The sequence below is a fragment of the Primulina eburnea genome, chromosome 18 (assembly GCF_022965805.1).
Source record: "Primulina eburnea isolate SZY01 chromosome 18, ASM2296580v1, whole genome shotgun sequence".
NCBI lineage: Eukaryota > Viridiplantae > Streptophyta > Magnoliopsida > Lamiales > Gesneriaceae > Primulina > Primulina eburnea.
The window spans coordinates 1,123,487-1,134,102 of NC_133118.1; positions in this window are offsets into that span (position 1 = coordinate 1,123,487).

Here is a 10,616-nt window from a genome sequence, read left to right on the forward strand (position 1 = left end):
CACCCCTTCTTCCCCTTGGAAAGGATCCACTAGAAGACTTTGATTTATACAACTACTTGTACAAACCCATTCCGGAAGGGCAGCACCCAACTAGAACTCAAGATTGTAGGCAGCACCTCACAATCATCATATTGTTTAATGTCTCATATGCAAAGACTACATACACAAGTTTATTGTCTTTGTTCAAGACTCACTCAACTAATCTTTGAAGTTCAACTCTCTTGTATATGTGTGAGTGATTGTGTGTGATGAATATATCAGTTACAGTGTACATCTCAAATGTATCCTCACACAAGGGCTTGTGCTCTCAACTAGCTGATTTCTTCATGCTAACTGCCCATGCTTTGAATCCCTTTCCAAAGCTCTTGTTTGATCTTCAAGGTGTTGTATTTATAAGCCCCAACAATGATATATACGTTAGACACAAGAATATTACCGTTGGAAAGTTTCTGTACAGTTTCTGGAATTGCAACGGTCAAATTCGTCTTGCTGGACATTTTCTCGACTGGTCAACTCTGGTCAACTGGTCAACTCAACTGGTCAATCAGTTCAACTGGTTCAGTTGGTCTGGTTCAGTTCAACTGGTTCAGTTGGACTGGTTCAACTACTTCCGTTGCGCATTCGGGCACCTAAAATCGATCTCTTTCAATTTATAGTAAGGGACGAACTTAATCGGTAACGATCTTTTGCTAGAAAATAAGAAGTTCCAGGTTTGCGATACTAGAAACGAGTGGCACCAAATATTGTTTTTATATTGTTTGGATTTTAGTGGACTAATTATGTATTTAATTAATTCCTTAATGGGCCTAGATTAATAAGGATTTAGTTAATAAAATTAGGGCCTTTAATCTAACCTATAGTCCACTTAGTAACCTAATGATCTAATTAAATAAACCCTAGCCACCCTACACCCCTCACACACGCCTCTCATCAAATCTCAACACACACACACACACACACACAACCCTAGGATTGGCCGTGAGGTTCATAGCCAAGGAAGGAAGGAAGTTTCACATCCCGTTTGTCTCTTGTCGTGCCGTCGTTTGTATAACGTAAGCGTAAAGGAACAAGGAACGTTTTAAAATTTTCTTTATGCACCATTCAATCCATAATATTGCATTTAATTTATTTTGTGTGTAAAGTTTACAAGGATGATGATTTTTAATTTCCTACATGTGCATCTCATGTTTTCGTAAAATATTTTTGATGTTTTATGAATTGTTGAAGGAGGGATGCAAAGCAAAAGATTCAAGTGTCAAGTTAAATTTTAAGAGTAAGTTTTTGAAGGGTCAATAGCTGCTAGAGGACGCCCCAAGGGCAGCGCCAACCTGCACGCAAATGTGAGGGTTGAAGGGGGCGGTTTGGGTTCAAACAGCCATGGGGGCTGCATGGTACCCCAGCCGTGGTCTTGAGGGAAGGATAGTGTAGTGACCCATTCCAGAATCACCTACTAATGAAGAACTAAGCATGCAATTAACTTAATTAAAAACAATCAGAAATAAAGGCGGAAAACTGTCACCAAAAGATAGTTATAACATGCATCATACAGCGTGACATAATAGCATTCATCATATGACATATATCAATGCACCACATAATCATGCAACACATATAAGAATGTATACTCGACCAGGATATCTCGGATAGTACTTTCGTACCTCTATCACAGCAAGCCTAGCCTTACGCAACACCGCTAATCAGGTCTAGAACAAGCCTACGCATCAAAAGCATACTCAATGAACAATACTACCATGCTCGACTAGCAAAACCAGTACTACCAAAGGTTTAGGGTTTACCTTCGTCCGTCGACAGCCCTTTGATGTCGATTGCCTCGTAACTCAGGCGTCGCTACGCTACCAATCCTGGCAGCTCTTGGCTATCGCTCGACCGACAACTAACCCTAGAAACCTTCCAAACCTCTCAAATATGAGACACAACTCAAGAATTTGCAATGCAAAATGAGGAAATCCGAGCACTATTTATAGGCTATGTTCGGATCCACCGAACCCACTTCGGAACGTCCGAACTCCTACGTGCTACCGAACCATCTTCGGTCCGTCCGATCATGACCACGGTCAAAATTACACATTAAACCTTCTTAATCACCATTAATCCGTTAATTACCCAATTTGGAATTCGGGCTACTACATAGATGATACCACAACCCGATTAGACAAACACAGAAGACCATTAGACTGATAATGGAAATTGTTATCTCCACCAACCAATCGGGCTAATCTCCTTCAGCTGGTCTGGTTCAGTTTCAGCTGGGGTGCTGAAATCAGCCTAACTGATTTCATTTTGTGCAGAACTAGTAATTTCATCGTCATTTATCAGCATTTTAAGCTTCGATTCAGACTTTGACTTCTGATAATGATTTGTAGATCTTTGTCTTATCTTTCCAACGCATACTGAATCGCTTTGTTTCGATAACCGAGCTGAGAGATATGACCAAAATACGGCAGCTGCTCAAACACAACTGATTGCTGTTTTCGTGTGATCAGTTCGGTAATTGAGCGATCCATTAGACCATGATAACATCCGATTTTGCCCAACTGACGTGAAGTAAGATTTGTTCCAAATTGAGTTTTCTAATCAGTCCAATTGACGGATTGTCATTTGGATCATCCAGTTGAGAGATATCTTCAAAACACCGAAACTTGCCAGAAATTCAGTTTGTACAGAATTCAGTTTTAGCCTGCTTCTTGTGTTTTCAACTTCACACTTGAGTAAATATGTTAGAAACACAATAAAAAGTTTTGTTAACATCAAAATCAAGATTGTGAACTTGAAAAGTTCCAACAATCTCCCCCTTTTTGATGATCACAAAACTTGGATAAACAATCAACTCAACTAACATATTTCTCCCCCTTTTTGTGTGAATCAAAAAGTCATATTTTCAAAATATTTTAACAAAATTTTCTCCCCCTCAATATTTAAAAATAATAACTCCATTAAAATTACAATGAGTTCTCCCCCTATATTTTTGAAATTTTGAAAAATGTAAAAGAAGAGGGATAACTAACCAATTTTCTCCATAGCTCATTTTCTGCTACAGCACATATGCTCTGTCTTCAACAAATAAACTGTATTTTCTCGTGCATAATTAGGCTGCAAATTTTATACCGCTGTAAACCTCTATGAGTCTAGTGCACAACGCAAAAAATGGTTTGTCATTTGGACACTCGAGCAAGGAGATATGTCATTTTTCCTATGGTCGCTGCAAGCTGCGCGAAAATTCAGTTTTGTATATATATGTGTAAAAAATCTGAAATTTTCGAATTTTAAACATAAAATTCAGTTTCAATGTTCTTTCAAGAACACCCGCTCTGATACCACTTGAAAGGATCGGTAAACCGAATAAAGAGTGTTTAGGAGGGGGGTTGAATAAACACTCCTCGAATTTAAATATTCTTTAACAATATGAGTTCAGTTTTGTTACAAATTGGAACTGGATATCCCGTCGGTCAATAGCAATCAGTTAAAATGAATGAAACAGTTGCGGAAAATAAACTGACTGATAGATAGAGTAATTTGACAAAAGACTCAACTGAATTCAGCAACTAAAAGCTACCAACTGATCGACTTAACTGAACCTAGCTTAACTGATATTTCAGCAGATGTTCTCGCCAGTTCATTCTCGCCAACTGATTTGTTATCAGCTGATCTTTCAGCTGTACACGTCATAAAGTGAAAACGACAACCGACAAATAGTACAGTCTTCTGCGAACTGGTAGTGGATCGCCGCATTTCAGAAGTTGCAGTGTACGATCTATCAGGGAATATTGACGTGGCAAACAACGGCTGTTATTCAAATAAATGTTACCGTTGACAGAAGCCTATAAATAGTCGAAGAGAGCAGCTGAAGAACAACCGATTCTGAACTACTCATTTTACTTGCTGTTACTCTGCGAAAATATTCTCTCAACTTCGTCAAATCAAAGCTCAAGCTTATCAGTTTTATCAGTAGCATTCAGGCTACGTTTTGAGCTAGAAAAAGCACTTTGTAATCTTTGATAAGTTGTACAAGTTGTGCTAAGATCAGTTGTGATCTGTAAAAGAGTTGATTAACTAAGAGTTTCAGTTTTGGCAATAGATAAGTCCAAACTGAAGTGGGTCAGTACACGTTATTGTATTTGATCAAAGTCTTTTAGTGAATATCCTATCTTTGTGATAGAAGGGGTGACGTAGGAGTTATTCAAGTCTCCGAACATCCAGAAACATTTCCTGTGTTATTTACTTTCAGTTATTCATTCTATCTTTCAGTCAGTTAGTTTTCCGCAACTGTTTTATTCAGTTTAACTGATTGTTATCGACCGACGAGATACTTGAGTCAGTTTGTAACAAAACTGTACCCAACCTTTCGAAGAAGTTTTAATCTAGCAAGTGTTTATTCAACCCCCCCTTCTAAACACTTTCACGTTGAGTTAACCGATCCTATCAAGTGGTAGCAGAGCGAAGTTTATCTTGTCGTAGAACATATTCTCTCAACTGATTCAGTATGTCTTCTTTCAACAAAATTCCTATGTTTTCCAGGGAAGACTTTGATGACTGGAAAATCAGAATGCAGGCTCATTTAGCTGCACAAGATGATGATATGTGGTACGTCATAACTGACGGGCCAATGAAAATTTTGAAAGCAAACACAGCAGTTGCCATCACCGAAGGGGCACCTCATAGAATTGAAAAACCCAGAGATGAGTGGACTGCTGAAGATAAAAGAAAAGCAAACCTTGACAATGTAGCCAAGGACATACTGTATAAAACACTGGACAAGATAACGTTCAGTAAGATCAAGATGTGCAAGACAGGAAAAGAGATATGGGAAAAGCTGATTCAGTTATGCGAGGGAAATGAGCAAACAAAGGAAAACAAACTTTCTGTTGCTGTACAGAAGTTTGACAACATCAAAATGAAAGCTGGAGAATCAATGCTTGAATATGATGAAAGAACCAGTGGAATCATAAATGAACTAAATGCACTTGGAAAAGTGTATACAAATAAAGAAGTGGCTCTCAAGATTATCAGAGGACTTCCCAGGGAATGGGATGTCAAGACAATGGCCATGAGGGAATCAAAAGACTTGAACAAAGTTGAAATTCATGATTTGTTTGCTGATCTGAAAGCTTATGAGTTTGAGTTACAAACTCGAGGAGAAGCAGAACCATCAACATCTTCATCAACTACTGCTCTAACTGCTATAAGAACAGAACCAACTGGTTCAGTTGAAAAAGCTGCAGATCAATTGAGCAATGATGCTATGTCATTGTTTATCAGAAAGTTTGGTAGATTCATGAGGAAGAATCAGGGAAATTTTCAGAAGAGCTACCAAAGAAATAACTCCAGAGAAGATTCAAACGCTTGCTATAACTGTGGAAAGCCAGGACATTTCATTGCTGACTGCCCAAAACCAAAGAAAGACAGTCAAGTCTCAACTGAACGGAAAAAGAAATCATATGAGCACAAAAGGAGACCTAAGGATGAAAGGAAAACTTATAAAAAGAAGCATGAAGTGCTAGTAGCTGAAGAAAGGCAAAGCCAAATGGGCAAAGACTGACAGTGATGAGTCAGAAGCTGAAACTTCATACAGTTCTAGTGAAGAAGAGGAAGAAGTCAAGTGTCTGATGGCTGATGAGACAGAAGATCTATCAGACAATCAGCAGGTATTCGACTTTAGCTCAACTGATTTCACTAGAGAAGAGCTTATTTCGACTCTTCATGACATGGTCAGCGAGTATCAAAAGCTTGCTCTATCATTTGATAAAGCCAGAGCAAAGCAAGATGATCCCTTGGACAACAATACTAAAACTGATCAGTCAGTTGATATGTTGAGTCTAAAAAGGGAAATTGCTGAGCTCAATGCTGAAAAGAGCAGGAATCAATTGTTGATTCAAAAATTGATGCTTGAAAATGCAAAGCACAACGAGCTCATTCAGGCTTGGAATAAATCTTCAGCAGTTCTAACTGATATTCAGAATTCGCAAAAATCAGTTGCTGACAAGACTGGACTAGGGTTCAGTAGTCAAAGTGAGATGTCTTCCAATGATACTCAACCACAACTGAATATGGACAAAGGAAAATTCATTCGCTTTGTCAAATCAGTCGTGGAACAAGAACAGCTTGAACCAAGTAAACTGATTGAACCGCCCTTTGAGAACAAGAACAAGGCAAATAGATATGGTATTGGATATAGTCCAAAAATTTCAACTGACTTTCGTGGTCAAACATCGAAAAGAATTTCAAAACGATTTTCAAATGAATACTCCAACTACTATAACTGTAAGCCTGTTCAGAAACGATATCGGCCGAACAATCAGTTGGGAAAGGCAAAATCACATATTGATTCACCTATGCATCACACACAAAGCACACACAAAACGAGAAAGACCATATGGAATACAGCAACTGGACGGTCAGTCAGACTGATCCAAGTTTGGATTCCTAAAGGACTAATCAACTTTGGACCCAAATAAACAAAGGGTACCACAATCTTATTTTGTATGTGAATGCAGGTAACAGGTACAACTGAAGATTCAGTTTGGTATCTGGACAGTGGATGCTCAAGACACATGACAGGTGATTCAAAACTGCTATCCAAACTGATCAAATACGATGGTCCAAAGATTAGTTTTGGAGACAACTCGAAAGGTACAACTGTGGGTAAGGGTAAGCTTATCCATGGTAATTTTATCATTAATGATGTTTTATTAGTTGAAAATCTCAAGTATAATCTGATAAGCATCAGTCAGTTATGCGATAATGGATTTTCAGTTCAATTTGACAAACTTATTTGCTCAGTCAAAAACTCAACTGATGAGGTCATTCTAACTGGCAAAAGATGTGGAAACACATACAAAGTCAGCTGGAATGATCAACCTTATGCACCAGTATGTCTTATTGCCTCAAAATCTTCGAAAAACTGGTTATGGCATAAGAGGTTAAACCACTTGAATTTCAAATCTATTGCATATTTGAGTAAACATGATCTTGTGACTGGGCTGCCCAAAATGGATTTTACAAAAGACAAAATTTGCTCAGCATGTCAGTTTGGCAAACAAATAAAATCTTCTTTTAAGAACAAGGGTCGTAAATCTTCTTCCCGATGCTTAGAACTATTACATATGGATCTCTTTGGTCCAATACCGGTGATGAGCTTAGGGGGAATGAAATACACCTTGGTGGTTGTAGATGATTTTTCTAGATTCACTTGGGTCATTTTTCTCAAGACCAAAGACCAAACTGCTGCTCAACTGATCAAGCTTTTCAAAAGATTATCAAATGAAAAATCAGTTGGAATTGACAGAATCAGATCCGATCGAGGAACTGAATTTATCAATAAAATTCTTTCAAACTATTTAGAGAATACTGGAATCAAACATGAGCTCTCAGCAGCAAGAACTCCTCAGCAAAATGGTGTAGCTGAAAGGAGAAATCGAACACTTAAGGAAGCTGCTAGAACAATGCTTGCTGATTCTAGTATCTCTCAAAGGTTTTGGGCAGAAGCAGTGAACACTGCGTGTTACACTCAAAACAGATCAATGATTAATAAGAATCATTTGAAAACACCGTATGAGATCTGGCATGGAAGAAAAAGTGTGGTTTCTTACTTTAAAATATTCGGCTGCAGATGTTTTATACCCGACAATGGTAAAACTCATTTAAAAGCTTTTGATGCTAAATCTGCAGAAGGAATATTTCTTGGTTATTCATCAGTAAGTAAAGCTTACAGAGTCTTCAACAAAAACACTTTAAATGTTGAAGAATCTATTCATGTTGTTTTTGATGAAACTGTACTAACTGATAAGCCAACTGATACAGTTGAGCTAGCTGACAGATTTACAGATATCAGATTTGGAGGATGATGATGAAGAAGATACTCATATTAATCAAAGCAATCTCCAAACACCTGAACCTGAGATATTAGATCAGGCTGTTGAATTGGAAGCTAATCAGTTAGTAGAACAAACAAATGAGATTCAGTTGCCAACTGAAACAGCTCCAACTGAAACTGAAACCAATCAGTTACCTACTGAAGCAGTTACCAATTTGGAATCAACAAATGCTGAACTCAGATGGAAGAAATCACATCCTCCAGAATTGGTGATAGGTAATCCATCTGATCCGGTAAGAACGAGAAATCAAATGCTTAACTTATTCATTCATTCAGCTTTTGTATCTCAACTGGAACCAAAGAAAACTGATGAAGCTCTTGCTGATCCTAACTGGATAAATGCTATGCAAGAAGAGCTAAATCAGTTTATCCATAATAATGTCTGGAACTTAGTTCCAAGACCAATTTCCAAAACTGTTATAGGTACAAAATGGGTATACAGGAACAAACTGAACGAGGATGGTTCAGTTGTGCGCAACAAAGCAAGGCTAGTTGCACAAGGATACAGGCAGGAAGAAGGAATTGATTATGATGAGACATATGCACCAGTTGCAAGACTGGAAGCAATAAGAATATTCCTGGCCTATGCATCATTCAAAAATTTCGAAGTGTACCAGATGGATGTTAAAAGCGCATTTCTGAATGGACAGTTGCAGGAAGAAGTCTTTGTTGAACAACCTCCAGGTTTTGTTAATCATCACCTTCCTGATCATGTCTATCATTTGAACAAAGCCTTATATGGTCTTAAACAAGCTCCAAGAGCTTGGTACGAAACTCTTTCAAAATTTCTAACTGATCATGATTTTTCTGTTGGATCAGTTGATAAGACGTTGTTCAAATTTTCTAAGAATGATCATATCTTACTTGTTCAAATTTATGTTGATGATATCATATTTGGGTCAACTAACCCCAAATTATGTGAGAAATTTGCTAAGTTGATGCAGGAAAAATTCGAAATGAGCATGATGGGTGAACTGACATTCTTTCTTGGATTACAAGTGAAACAATTGGATTCAGGCACCTTCATCAGTCAAACAAAATATACAAAGGAATTACTAAAGAAATTTGGCATGGAATCGTGTTCAGCTGCAAGCACTCCCATGAGCTCATCAGTTAAACTAGACACTGATCAAGGGGGAATATCAGTTGAAACGACGCTTTACAGAGGTTTAATAGGTTCATTATTGTATCTAACTGCTAGTCGTCCTGATATTGTGTTTGTTGTCTGTATGTGTGCTAGATTTCAGGCAAATCCTAAGCAATCCCATTTTGCTGCTGCCAAACGTATTTTGAAATATCTTAAAGGCACACAAAATGTTGGGTTATGGTATTCTAAAGACTCATCTTTCAATTTAGTTGGTTATTCAGATGCAGACTATGCAGGATGTAAACTTGATCGAAAAAGTACAAGTGGATCATGTCAGTTTCTAGGAGACCGACTGATTTCTTGGTTCAGCAAAAAGCAAACATCCATAGCAACTTCCACAACTGAAGCAGAATATCTTGCTGCTGGAAGCTGTTGTGCCCAACTGCTCTGGATTCAGCAACAACTGAGAGATTATGGAGTTGATGCTAAAGAATCACCTATATTTTGTGACAACACAAGCACAATTGCTATAACCTACAATCCAGTTCTTCACTCTCGAACCAAACACATAGATGTCAGACATCACTTCATCAGAGATCATGCTCTCAAGAAGGAAATCAGACTGGAATACGTCTCAACTGAACAACAAGCAGCTGATATCTTCACCAAGCCACTGGCTGAGACTAAGTTTTCTCACTTCCGCAATATACTTGGATTAATTGATTTATCTTAATTAATGATCATTGTTCGTAATTTGTTGATTAAGCTTTATTGTTGTTTTACTGAATATTTAAGTGAGTTGCTTATTCTTATGAACTCTTAACTGATGTCAGCAAGTGTTTGTATTGTTCTTATGGTTATGTTTCTAACAAATCATTGCAGGCAGAGATAAAAGAACAACGACGATAAAACATAATAAATATTTTCATTAATCAGGAGAGGAGCCGGTTGCATTGTCACAATATTTTCCTCCACAGAATCTATCCACAAACTCATCCATGTAGCTAGTGCTGAGGAAGAAGTTTTGCAGAAATCATGGGAGACAGCGATGCGGCGGAGGATCTCCAGCTCCTTCAGAAGAAAGAGCTTGTAGAGATAACCTTCTTTAAAAAGGTCCACCCCCGCAGGAACCTCTAGGAGCTCCCGCACCTCTTGTAGTTGGGCCTTCCGCCTGAAAGTGGAGACCCGTCCAGAGTAATACAGGAACTCCAGCTCCTGCATCTCTTCCCAGTAACGAAGGCTAGTGTAGAAGACTTCATCTTCTATGAACTGCTTCCTAGCTTGCAGAGTAAACTGAGCGTCACTTGAGCTTCCAGCTTCTGCCATTATCTTTATCTGTGTAGAATTACTTGCTGAGATGAATTTTGGCTAACCCCTTCACTCTTATTTATAGGGCAAAACAAAGGAGGGATACGAAAGGACATCTCTCTGTGACGTTTGCTATACCCAGCACCATACTCATCATTAATATTCTCTGTCTATTGCCGTCATTTTGCTTTAATAGATTAAGGGGGAATAATGGTTCAAGAGGTTAACTGAGAAGACAGTCGTTAGTAAATTCTCGACTGAAAGAACTCAGTCTTATCAACTGACCTATCAGTCGACTTTTTCACTAATCTTCTCATATAAGTTAACTAA